Consider the following 12,151-nt stretch of genomic DNA (forward strand, 5'->3'; position numbering starts at 1 on the left):
CTGAACTCAGGAGGCGGAGGTTGCGGTGAGCCGAGATCGCGCCATTGCACTCCAGCCTGGGTAACAAGAGCGAAACTCCATCTCAAAAAAAAAAAAAAAAAAAAAATACAAAAATGAGCTGAGCGTGGTGGTCATGCCTGTAGTTGCAGCTACTCAGAAGGCTGAGTCAAGAGAATCGCTTGAACCTGGGAGGCAGAGGTTGCGGTGAGCCTAGATCGCACCACAGCACTCCAGCCTGGGTAACAGAGCAAAACTCTAAGAAGAAAAATGGACCAGAAGGATATTAGTGCTGGTTAGGTGGTCCCTAAGGCAGACACCATTGGGGGACTGCTGCATTAGGTGACCCCTGGAGACTTCAAGTCTTCAACTTTTCTGAGGTTTCAAAGAGAGTGAGGCCTTTCAGGCTGCTGAGTGTTATAAGAAGGTTCTCTGCTTTCCTGCCTCACTGAGCAGCCCGCAGGAGGTGAGGTGGGCTGTTCTGCTGCCACTACCTCTGGCACCATCAGCTTTTCCCCAAGGCTGTTACCCTGGGATCTGGGGATTCGGGTCACTCAAAATTTTTGGCTGGGCGCAATAGCTCATGCCTGTAATCCCAGCACTTTGGGAGGCCGAGGCAGGGGGATCACTTGAGGTCAGGAGTTCCAGACCAGACCAGCCAACACTGTGAAACCCCATTTCTACTAAAAATACAAAATTTAATGGGGTATGGGGCCTGTAATCCCAGACCTGGGAGGCTGAGGAAGGAGAATCACTGGAACCCAAGGGGCAGAGTTGCAGTGACCGAAAATGACACCACTGCACTCCAGCCTGGGCAACAGAGTGAAACTCTGGCTCAAAAAGAAAAAATAAAGTGGTATATACACAACGGAGTACTATTTAACTATAAAAAAGAATGAGAGCCTGTCATCTGCAATAACATGGACGGAACTGGAAGATCATTACAATGAGTAAAATAAGCCAGGCAGAGAAGGACAAGCTTCACATGTTCTCACTTATTTGTGGGAGCTAAAAATTAAAACAATTGCCAGGCGCGGTGGCTCAAGCCTGTAATCCCAGCACTTTGGGAGGCCGAGGCGGGTGGATCACGAGGTCAAGAGATCGAGACCATCCTGGACAACATGGTGAACCCCGTCTCTACTAAAGGTGCAAAAAATTAGCTGGGCATAGTGGCACGTGCCTGTAATCCCAGCTACTCAGGAGGCTGAGGCAGGAGAATTGCCTGAACCCAGGAGGCGGAGGTTGCGGTGAGCCGAGATCGCGCCATTGCACTCCAGCCTGGGTAACAAGAGCGAAACTCCGTCTCAAAAAAATAAAAATAAATAAAAAATAAATAAAACAATTGAACTCTTGGAAATAAAGAGACTAGAGAGACAGTTACTAGACACTTTAGAGGTTAGTAGGGGTGGGAGTAAGGATGTTTAATGGGTCCAAAAAAATAGTTAAGAGTAAGACCTAGTATTTGCTTGCACAATGGGTGACTGATGATAGTCAAAAATAATTCAATCGTATATTTAAAAACAAAGAATATAAGTGGTAATTTGTAACAAAAAGCATAAATGCTTGAGGAGATGGATGCCCCATTTTGCCTAAAGTGATTATTATGCATTGCATGCCTGTATTAAAATATCTCACGTAATCCATAAATATACCTGTTATACCCACAAAAATTAAGAGTAACTTTTAAGACACTGAAAAAACTATTATAAAAATGAATAGGCTAAGCAGTGGCTCACGCCTATAATCCCAGCACTTTGAGGCGGGTGGACCACTTGAGGTCCAGAGTTCAAGACCCAAGACCAGCCTGGACAACATGGCAAAACCCCATCTGTACTAAAAATACAAACATTAAGCTGGGTGTGGTGTTGGGCATCTGTAATCCCAGCTACGTGGTCAGGAGAAGTGGAGAATCGCTTGAACCCTGGAGGCGGAGGTTGCAGTGGGCCAAGATCACACAACTTCATTCCAGCCTAGGAGATAAAGCAAGACTCCATCTCAAAACAGTATGTATATATGAATAAAACTGCTGGGTGTGATGGCTCACACCTGCAGTCCCAGCACACAGGGAGGCCAAAAAAAAAAAAAAAAAAAAATTCATGAATTGCCTAAAAATACTAGAATATAATTGAAGTTTTCATAGTAGTTTGTGCCCACAAACTACTTGTGGGTTTGCTGCAAATTTGTTTAGTCTGAATGAACAACATATAAAATCCAGACTTAAATTTTTCTGTGACTAAATAAAAAAGAGAACAAAAATATAGGCAACTAATTATTAAAATATATTGTAGTGGATACGGCATTTGTACTTAGACATACAGTGACTTTACTATATTTAAAAGTTATTTGGAAGTTTCACACATTATGAGGAAGTCAGAATAGCACTGAGTTTCCACTCTAGAAAGAATACAAAGTAAATTCTTTTTTTGAGACCAAGTCTCCCTCTGTCATCCAGGCTGGAGTGCAACGGCACAATCTCAGCTCACTGCAACTTCTGCCTCCCAGGTTCAAGCAATTCTCCTGCCTCAGCCTCCTGAGTAGCTGGGATTACAGGCGCATGCCATCACGCCTGGCTAATTTTTGTACTTTTAGTAGAGACAGGGTTTCACCATGTTGGTCAGGCTGGTCTTGAACTCCTGACCTCAGATGATCTGCCCACCTCAGTCTCCCAAGCTGCTGGGATTACAGGTGTGAGCCACAGCGCACGGCCAATTCTTGCTATTTTTTAAAGACAGAGTCTAGCTCTGTCGCTCAGGCTGGAGTACAGTGGTGAGATCACAGTTCACCTCAGCCTGGAGTACTGTGGCTCAAGCAATCCTCCCACCTCAGCATCCCAAGTAGTTGAGACTACAGGTGCAAGCCACTACCTCCAGCTAATTTTTCAAAATTTTTTTAGGTATACTGCCTACTCTGAGTAAATTATTTTTAACTATTAAGATGCCAAGCAAGTCTCTGCCCCTTCAGATGCTTATCCCTGATTCCCATGTGTCCTTGAAGATGGCAACTTTGGCAGGTAATTAGGTAGCCAGAGTTCTCTCTGGGAACTTCACTCTGACTCTCTTGAGGTTTAAAGGCCCCTCCCTTGTTAAATATTATTTTCTTATAATAAACTTGTTTATAAACTCCACCAATCTGAAATCTTTTTTTTTTTTTTTTTTTTTTTGAGGCAGAGTCTTGCTTTGTTGCCAGCCTGGAGTGCAGTGGCATGATCTTGGCTCACTGCAACCTCTGCCTCCCGGGTTCAAATTATTCCCCTGTCTCAGCCTCCTAAGCAGCTGGAACTACAAGTGTGCACCACCATGCCTGGCTAATTTTTTGAATTTTAGTAAACATGAAGTTTCACCATGTTGGACAGGATGTTCTCAATCTCCTGGCCTCAGGATCCACCCACCTTGGCCTCCCAAAGTGCTGAGATTACAAGTGTGAGCCACCGCACCTGGCTGAGAAATCTTTTTATCTTCAACACCAAGCACAGTGACATTATCAAACAGAAAGAATGTTAACTGAGGCATAAGCAGAACTAGACTCTATTGTAATCTGGTGCCTATCCAATTATATGTACTTGCTTGCTTCTTACATGGGGGTATTGCATATATATATATCTGTAGTCAGTAAATTCTCCCAGAGCCTACCACCAGCAATCATCCTCTCTGCCTCCTCCACAACTGAAACAGAACACATTCCCTAAATTATAACAGTTTTGTTTCCTTTAAAAACAAAAACAAAGACAAAAACAAAAAACCCGGCTGGGTGCAGTGGTTCACGCCTGTAATATCAGCAATTTGGGAGGCGGATTACCTGAGATCAGGAGTTCAAGATCAGCCTGGCCAACATGGAGAAACTTCATGTTGTATATTTTATAAAAATTTAAAAATTAGCCAGGCGTGGTGGAACATGCCTGTAATCCCAGCTACTCAGGAGGCCAAGGCAGGAGAATTGCTTGAACCAAGAAGGCGGAGGTTGTAGTCAGCTGAGACCGTGCCATGGGACTCCACGCTGAGCAACAAGAGCAAAACTCCCTCTCAGGAAAAACACATATACATACACACACACACACACAACAAGAATCCACTTCAGTTTACCACCAAGAAACAAAGAAGTTTTATACTTATCCACTAAATTTGATCAATCAGGAGACAATTTATATACAAGATTTCCACCTCTAAGTGAAATCATGTAAGTTGAATTAATTAAAACTATAGCAGATCTTTCATATTACTTTCACGGAAAGTAGTTTTAACATTCCTATCACAGTCTCTTTAGCCTAATCCTCATGTAATTCACATAGATCAAATGAGAAATGAAAATGTACTCCTTCAGGCTGGGCGTGGTGGCTCACGCCTGTAATCCCAGCACTTTGGGAGGCCGAGGCAGGCAGATGATGAGGTCAAGAGACCAAAAATGAAACCTGTCTCTACTAAAAATACAAAACCTGGTTGGGTGTGGTAGCACAGGCCTTGTACTCCTAGCTACTCGGGAGGCTGAGGCAGGAGAATAGCTTGAACCCGGGAGGTGGAGGTTGCAGTGAGCTGAGATCATGCCACTGCACTCCAGCCTGGGCGACAGAGCGAGACTCTGTGTAAAAAAAAAAAGAAAATGCACTGCTTCAAAAACATTTGAGTACATTTACAAATAGCAAGTTGCTAATGAATAAAGTAAAAACAAGCTAACATTCTGAGGTGTCAGGAAAGTCAATTAGGCCATTTCATATAGTGTCCCAAACGTTGATGTTTCTGACGGACACAAACCACCCAGATGCAAACCAATGCACTGGTAGCAACATGACTAACAGTGTATAGACACTTCTGAAATTCTTAAATCCTTTAGAAAACTTACAGAGATAACCCACAATGTTGCCTAATGCAGTGTTAAATAAGTATATTATATACTTATCATATATACACGATCTGAGAGACATAAAAATTAATACAACTTAGTTTAGTACCAAACTACAAAAGTAAATACTAACTGGGAAATCTTGGCTAATACCGCTAATGTTTTACTTGGCAATTACCTAAGTTTTTATAATAATAAATTTACTAAAGTCAAAAAAAAAAAAAGTTACCTGCACTATTTTTAGAGCTATACACATAGTTCTAACCCCATTATTCAATCCAGTAATTCCTCTGTAAAAAAATAAGGACATTTCGGGTTTCCAGGAACTTTAAGAGATAATCTTGTCCAATCTTCTGATTTTATAGATCAAGAACAAGATAACAAGAGAGATGAAATGACTGACTCAAGATGACATATGGAAAAAAGCAAAAGTTCTGGTTTAGTACTTTCTACAACTTCACTGTAAAAACTGGTTGACTTACTAAAAATATTCCACATAATGGCTTAATTATACTTTTCATGATATAAACATAATTCAATGGTTTAATTATAAATAAACCTTAAGCTAAAATGTACATAATAACTAACAGCTTAGTACACACACACACACACACACACGCTTCATTTTTAAAACTAGGAATCATTCATGTTTTTAAAATCATTTTAATATAAAAGATTGATGTTTACATTTATTTTATTTATTTATTTATTTTTTTTTTTTGAGACGGAGTTTCGCTCTCGTTACCCAGGCTGGAGTGCAATGGCGCGATCTCGGCTCACCGCAACCTCCGCCTCCTGGGCTCAGGCAATTCTCCTGCCTCAGCCTCCTAAGTAGCTGGGATTACAGGCACGCACCACCATGCCCAGCTAACTTTTTGTATTTTTAGTAGAGACGGGGTTTCACCTTGTTGACCAGGATGGTCTCGATCTCTCGACCTTGTGATCCACCTGCCTCGGCCTCCCAAAGTGCTGGGATTACAGGCTTGAGCCACCGCGCCCGGCCTGATGTTTACATTTATAACTGTTATACAAATATCAAAAAGTGTGTGATCATTTTAAGCCACCATTCTAAAACAAAGTTCAAAAGTTTTCTTGTCTGTTGCTAAAAGTAAAAAAACTGCCAATTAACAACAGTCTGTAGTAAATTTCAAGATTTAAGTTTTGTCCTACAGAAATAAAAATACCCTGAGTTCTTACGGAGACCATTTATGCATTAAACCAGGGAAAAATTGCTGACACTTAAGCAACAGGAAAACTGAAGTTTAAGGCCAGGCGCAGTGGCTCATGCCTGTAATCCCAGCACTTTGGGAGGCCAAGGCGGGCGGATCACGAGGTCAAGAGATGGAGACCATCCTGGCCAACATGGTGAAACCTCATCTCTACTATTTAGAAAAAAAAAAGAGAGAGAGGGAATTGAAGTTTAAGGCCGGGTGCAGTGGCTAACCCGTGTAATCCCAGCACTTTGGGAGGCTGAGACAGGCGGATCACCTGAGGTCAGGAGTTTGAGAGCAGCCTGACCAACATGGTGAAACCCTGTCTCTAAAAAAGGAAAAAAAAAAAAGAAAAGAAAAGAAATGAAGTTTAGTGCTAATATTAAAAGCAAAAAACAAAAAGCAGGCCTGGCACAGTGGTTCACACCTGTAATCTCAGCACTTTGGAAGGCCAAGGCAGACAGATCACTTGAGGTCAGGAGTTCGAGACCAGCGTAGCCAACATATTGAAACCCCATCTCTACTAAAAATACAAAAATTAGCCGGGTGTGGTGGTGGGGCCTGTAATCCCAGCTACTCGGGAGGCCGGAGCACGAGAATCGCTTGAACTCAGGAGGTGGAGGTTGCATGCAGTGAGCTGAGATCATGCCACTGCACTCCAGCCCAGGAGACAGAGTAAAACTCTGTCTGAAAAAAATTAAAAAATAAAAATAAATAAAAGTAAAAAGCAGGTAATGCAATAATGCAGCAGAAAGACTTGCAACAAACTCTTCAGATCACTTGAATTAATTATCTACCGATTCCTTCATGACATCTTGTACACTGGGATACTAAAAATAGAAAATGCTATAATTATGTTTAAATATTCTATATATAAACTAATAAGAAGGAAAAATACCAAACTAAAAGGGGCAACTACTATTTAAAGAATTAACCCCAGATAATGTCCTAATAGAAGCACATTCGTAATAGAGAGATAAAGTGTTTCTATTAAAGCACTTCTAATAAAGTGCTTTTAATTTCTTAAAATTAAGAAATTAATTTTAAGCCAGGCGCAGTGGCTCATGCCTGTAATCTCAGCACTTTGGGAGGCTGAGATGGGCAGATCACAAGGTCAGCAGTTCAAGACCAGCCTGACCAACATGGTGAAACCCCATCTCTACTAAAAAAAAAAAAAAAAAAAAAAAAAAAAAAAAATACAAAAATTAGCCAGGCATGTTGGCACAAACCTGTAATCCCAGGTCAGCAGTTCAATACCAGCCTGACCAACATGGCGAAACCCCATCTCTACTAAAAGAAGATACAAAAATTAGCCAGGCATGGTGGCATGCACCTGTAATCCCAGCTACTTGGGAGGCTGAGTCAGGAGAATTGCCTGAACCCTGGAGGTAGAGGCTGCAGTGAGCCAAGATCGCACCACTGTACCCCAGCCTGGGAGACAGAGGGAGACTCTGTCTCAAAAAATAAAAAATAAAAATTAACTTAAATTTTTTAAAATTAAAAGCACTTTATCTTAATACAGTGCTGCCTCACAGAAAATCTAATTTAAGGCAAAATATCAAAAATATGTAGAGGCCACCAATACTGCAAGACCACAGTAAGTACGACAATACATCGAGTATATGGTTAAAAATAAATGTAATGGACCGGGCGCGGTGGCTCACGCCTGTAATCCCAGCACTTTGGGAGGCCGAGGCGGGTGGATCACGAGGTCAAGAGATCGAGACCATCCCGGTCAACATGGTGAAACCCCGTCTCTACTAAAAATACAAAAAATCAGCTGGGCATGGTGGCGCGTGCCTGTAATCCCAGCCACTCAGGAGGCTGAGGCAGGAGAATTGCCTGAACCCAGGAGGCGGAGGTTGCGGTGAGCCGAGATCGCGCCATTGCACTCCAGCCTGGGTAACAAGAGCGAAACTCCGTCTCAAAAAAAAAAAAATAAATAAATAAATAAATAAAAAAATAAATGTAATGAACACTCTTCACTCATAAAGGAACCACTAAATTAATGAAAGCCAATTACACACACAATTTTACCAAACATGAGTATTTGATTTTCAAGCCCATACCTGACGGGAGCTGGAGATCAAAATGCCATTTTGCAAGTAGGTAAAGAAACTGAAGCTCAGAAAGATGATTGAGACAGAAAATCCAAATTTTCTAACCTAGGAAGTTTACATACTTATATACTCCTAATAGCAGGGGAAGACAACCCTGACAACCTGCAGAGAAGACAAAAGCCTTAAGAAGGAAACGTAATCATTCAAATGCGCAGAATCCCTACAGGATCTCAGAGCATCAGTAATTCTGAATCATAAAGAAATAGCCGAGGCGGGCGGATCACCTGAGGTCAGGAGTTTGAGACCAGCCTGGCCAACATAGTGAAACCCTGTCTCTACTAAAAATACCAAAAATTAGCTGGGTGTAGTGGCAGGAGGCTGAGGAAGGCGGAGGGCCAAGATCGCAGCCTGGGCAACAACAGCAAAACTCCGTCCCAAAAAAATTAAGAAAGAAATAAAGAAAGAAATAGTGAAACAATGTACGATGAGCTCTGTTTAAGACCCAGAACCACGTAATGGTTACAGAAAAGAATTCAGTCCCTATTGATTAACGTAAAAAAGGAGGAGTGCTAAAACGAGTAAATTTTCAGGATATATTAAAAACATGAGAGAAGCAGCCATTCTAAATGTCTACATCTTTTCTGGATTTTATGGCACGATTCAAAATTTATAAAGCGTTCAATCCCCTCCCCCGCATCTTTGTTCTGAATAGTAATTACTGGCCACCCTGTTATCAAATGGGAATACACAAATACAAAAACGTGTGTGTGATTGACACACAAACACACTTCCCCCCCCTGGTTTTAACTACTGAGAGTTAATATGGGACCCCTTAATTTCTAAGACATCTAATTGTTCTTTGGACAACTATGCTAACACCAAACTACAAAAGCAAATACTGCTGTTTTTGTTTTCACTACCGTAAAATTTTGGTTATACACAGAAAGTGCTATTGTGGGAAGAAATTAAAATCAATGCACAAAATGAGGCTTTTATAACATTTCCAAAACGACTGTGCGTATTTCTCGCCAGCAGATCTAGACTTTGCTCCTTAAGACTAAACATGAACCAAATTAGCATACTTCCCCTTCATACAGTGCTCCAAAAAATCATCACCTTCCTCCCAGAGAGTAATTACCTCCTTCTAAAAGGCCTGCGCGGCTCACAGCTCCTCCAAAACATGGGAGAACTTCGCAAGAGCTCAGGTAAGACCCTGAACTTGAGTTTTAAGAGAATGCTTAACAAAGTGGCCTGTGCCACTTAACTGCACGACAGCCACTATGCTGTGAGAGGAAAAGGTCGAAAGAGGAGGAAAGCTAGTCTTCAATTTAATCTCTGTGATTCAGGCTCTTCATCCGTCACTCTCCAACTCTAGCCTGACAGGACGTCAGGCTGTATCTTCTCCTTCCCCACCAGCCCCGCCACCTACCCCGCAGCAGTGCTCAGTCTTAGGATTTTGAAGCTTTAAAAATCAACCTGGCTTCCTAGAGTTCAGGCCGCAGCCGCTGCCGCCATGTTGCAGCTTGTGCGGCAAAATGCGTCAGTGAGGGAGGTGTGCGCCTGAGTAGGGAGGGCGGGGGCTGGCAGAGGAAGGACCGTTCCCAGGACCCGACTGCAAGCCTTCTACTGCAACAACGGCAAAGCCACTGCTGCGGCCCTCAGGGACCTTCTCTGGGCCCTAACAGCCCGATATCTCAGAGGAAAGACGGTTAACACGGCCGGGCCACCGCGCCGGCTCCGCCCCTCTCCCCAGGCCCTTCCCGCTTTCGTACCCCGGGAGTACTGAAATGACGCCACCAAAACAAGAAGAGTCTCACGCCACTTACCTGCACCGGTAGAGTTTCCTCTTCTCTGGGTCCGGTCCTTTGAAGCGCTTCAAATCTACCGCCGCCAGAATAGGCGCTAAAGCCCGCTAACCGCCTCCCTCCCCGACAACTCAGTCCTGGCGTGGAGGGACAGCGTCGCACCGGAAGTGCGTCAGGAGTGGGTTGACGGCATCTGCCAGCGTTCACCTGCTTGCGTCACCACGCCCTCCCGGGACTGCTAGGATTTTGGTGCCTTTTAAATACCAAAGGTTATAAGTAATGTAATGCTTTGTGGGTGGGTTGACTGGGAACGCTTATAACAGTTAAAATGCCATATCCTTCGTGAAGTCAAGTGCCTCATTTAATAAACATTTGTTGATATTACGCCAGGTTATTAGAAAGGAAGGCCTAGCTTCATGGAGCTTCCAGTTAAGCTTCCACTTAACGCTGTGATACAAGTTCTAAAAACGCGGTGATGAACAAAGTGTTATTTGAGGAAAGAGGAAGAAATTACAAAGAGCTTTGATGTTCTTTGTTGTTTTACAGATAAAGAAATTGAGGCTCAGGAAAGATAAGTGCCTCCTCAAACACAGTTTCCTGAATACCAAGACAAATATTTTGATGCCAAATCCAGTGCCTTCTAAGAAAATATGGCATATATTATTTATTTTGAGGGGCAAGGGTCCCCGGATTATGTTAGAAATAACCATTGCTGTTTGGGGGGGAGGGGAGGTAGGTAGCGATTCTGGTATGAATATGTAGCACCCGAGCGAGCAGAAAATCAACACCAAGACAAAAGTATGTCAAATTAAGGCCGGGCGCGGTGGCTCAAGCCTGTAATCCCAGCACTTTGGGAGGCCGAGGCGGGTGGATCACGAGGTCAAGAGATCGAGACCTTCCTGGTCAACATGGTGAAACCCCGTCTCTACTAAAAATACAAAAAATTAGCTGGGCATGGTGGCGCGTGCCTGTAATCCCAGCTACTCAGGAGCCTGAGGCAGGAGAATTGCCTGAATCCAGGAGGCGGAGGTTGCGGTGAGCCGAGATCGCGCCATTGCACTCCAGCCTGGGTAACAGCGAAACTCCGTCTCAAAAAAAAAAAAAAAAAAAAAAAAAAAAAAAAAAAAAAAAAAAAGCAGGCAGAAGAACCTGGAAAGACTGGACTGATTTAGTCTTCTAGTCTGTATCTTTCTCCCATGCTGGATGCTTCCTGCCCTCAAGTTCTTCAGCTTTGGGACTCAGACTGGCTTCCTTGCTCCTTAGCTTGCAGATGGCTTATTGTTGGACCTCACCTTGTGATTGTGTGAGTCAGTATTTCTCAATATACTCTCCTTTATATATACATCTATTAGTTCTCTCCCTCTAGAGAACCCTGACTAATACATTCAGGGATGTGAGTTCCTCCCATTATGTTATTACAACATACCCCAGGGCCTTATCACTAAAAGATTAGAGTGTTTTGCTTTGGGTTTCAGGTGACAGGAAGAGGAAAGAAGAGGCAATATTTTAATCCTAAACCAGAGAACAGCACATGCCACTTTGGCTCTAATTCCATCAGTGAGAACAAAATCACAGGGCAAAACTCAGTTACAGGATTCTGGGGAATGTAATCTTGGCATGTGCCCAGAAAGAAGTCAAAAGCTACTTAGTAGAAAATTGCCAGTCCGGACCACATACCACATTAAAAGAGGGTTATTTGCATAATTAGTTTGTGTGACCATTCAACATTGTGGGAAGATACAAGATTCACTATGATGTTGTAGTGTTTTGAAATATTTCTAGACTCCAGCACTCTTAGGTCACTTTACTTAACATCACTTTTATTTATTTTTATTTTATTTATTTATTTATTTATTTTTGAGATGGAGTTTCACTCGTTACCCAGGCCGAAGTGCAATGGCGCTATCTCGGCTCACCGCAACCTCCGCCTCCTGGGTTCAGGCAATTCTCCTGCCTCAGCCTCCTGAGTAGCTGGGATTACAGGCACACACCACCATGCCCAGCTACTGTTTTGTATTTTTAGTAGAGACGGGGTTTTGCCATGTTGACCAGGATGGTCTCCATGTCTTGACCTCATGATCCACCCGTCTCGACCTCCCAAAGTGCTGGGATTACAGGCGTGAGCCACCGCGCCCAGCTGCTTAACATCACTTTTAATAGCAAATAAAAAATTATAAACAAAAACTCCAGGCACAGAGGTCACACCTATAATCCTAACACTTTGGGAGGCCGAGGTGGGTGGATC

The 12,151-nt window shown here is 42.9% G+C and overlaps 2 protein-coding genes across 5 annotated transcripts in view; one reads left to right on the forward strand and one right to left on the reverse strand.

Moving 5' to 3' along the window:
• Positions 1–10,051, reverse strand: part of PPIG (peptidylprolyl isomerase G) — a 54,924-nt gene extending 44,873 nt beyond the window's left edge. For 2 of the 4 annotated variants that reach the window (XM_010352308.3, XM_074399521.1), the window contains exon 1: positions 9,928–10,051. The gene's annotated coding sequence lies outside the window, so the exon portion shown is untranslated. The other 2 variants (XM_074399522.1, XM_010352311.3) reach the window with 2 other exon arrangements.
• A 46-nt stretch (positions 10,052–10,097) lies between these two features.
• FASTKD1 (FAST kinase domains 1) overlaps positions 10,098–12,151 on the forward strand; it is a 69,381-nt gene continuing 67,327 nt past the window's right edge. The window contains exon 1 of the mRNA XM_074399520.1: positions 10,098–10,175. The gene's annotated coding sequence lies outside the window, so the exon portion shown is untranslated. The remainder of the gene's footprint in view (positions 10,176–12,151) is intronic.

This window comes from Saimiri boliviensis, chromosome 5, assembly GCF_048565385.1.
Source record: "Saimiri boliviensis isolate mSaiBol1 chromosome 5, mSaiBol1.pri, whole genome shotgun sequence".
Classification (NCBI taxonomy): Eukaryota; Metazoa; Chordata; class Mammalia; order Primates; family Cebidae; genus Saimiri; species Saimiri boliviensis.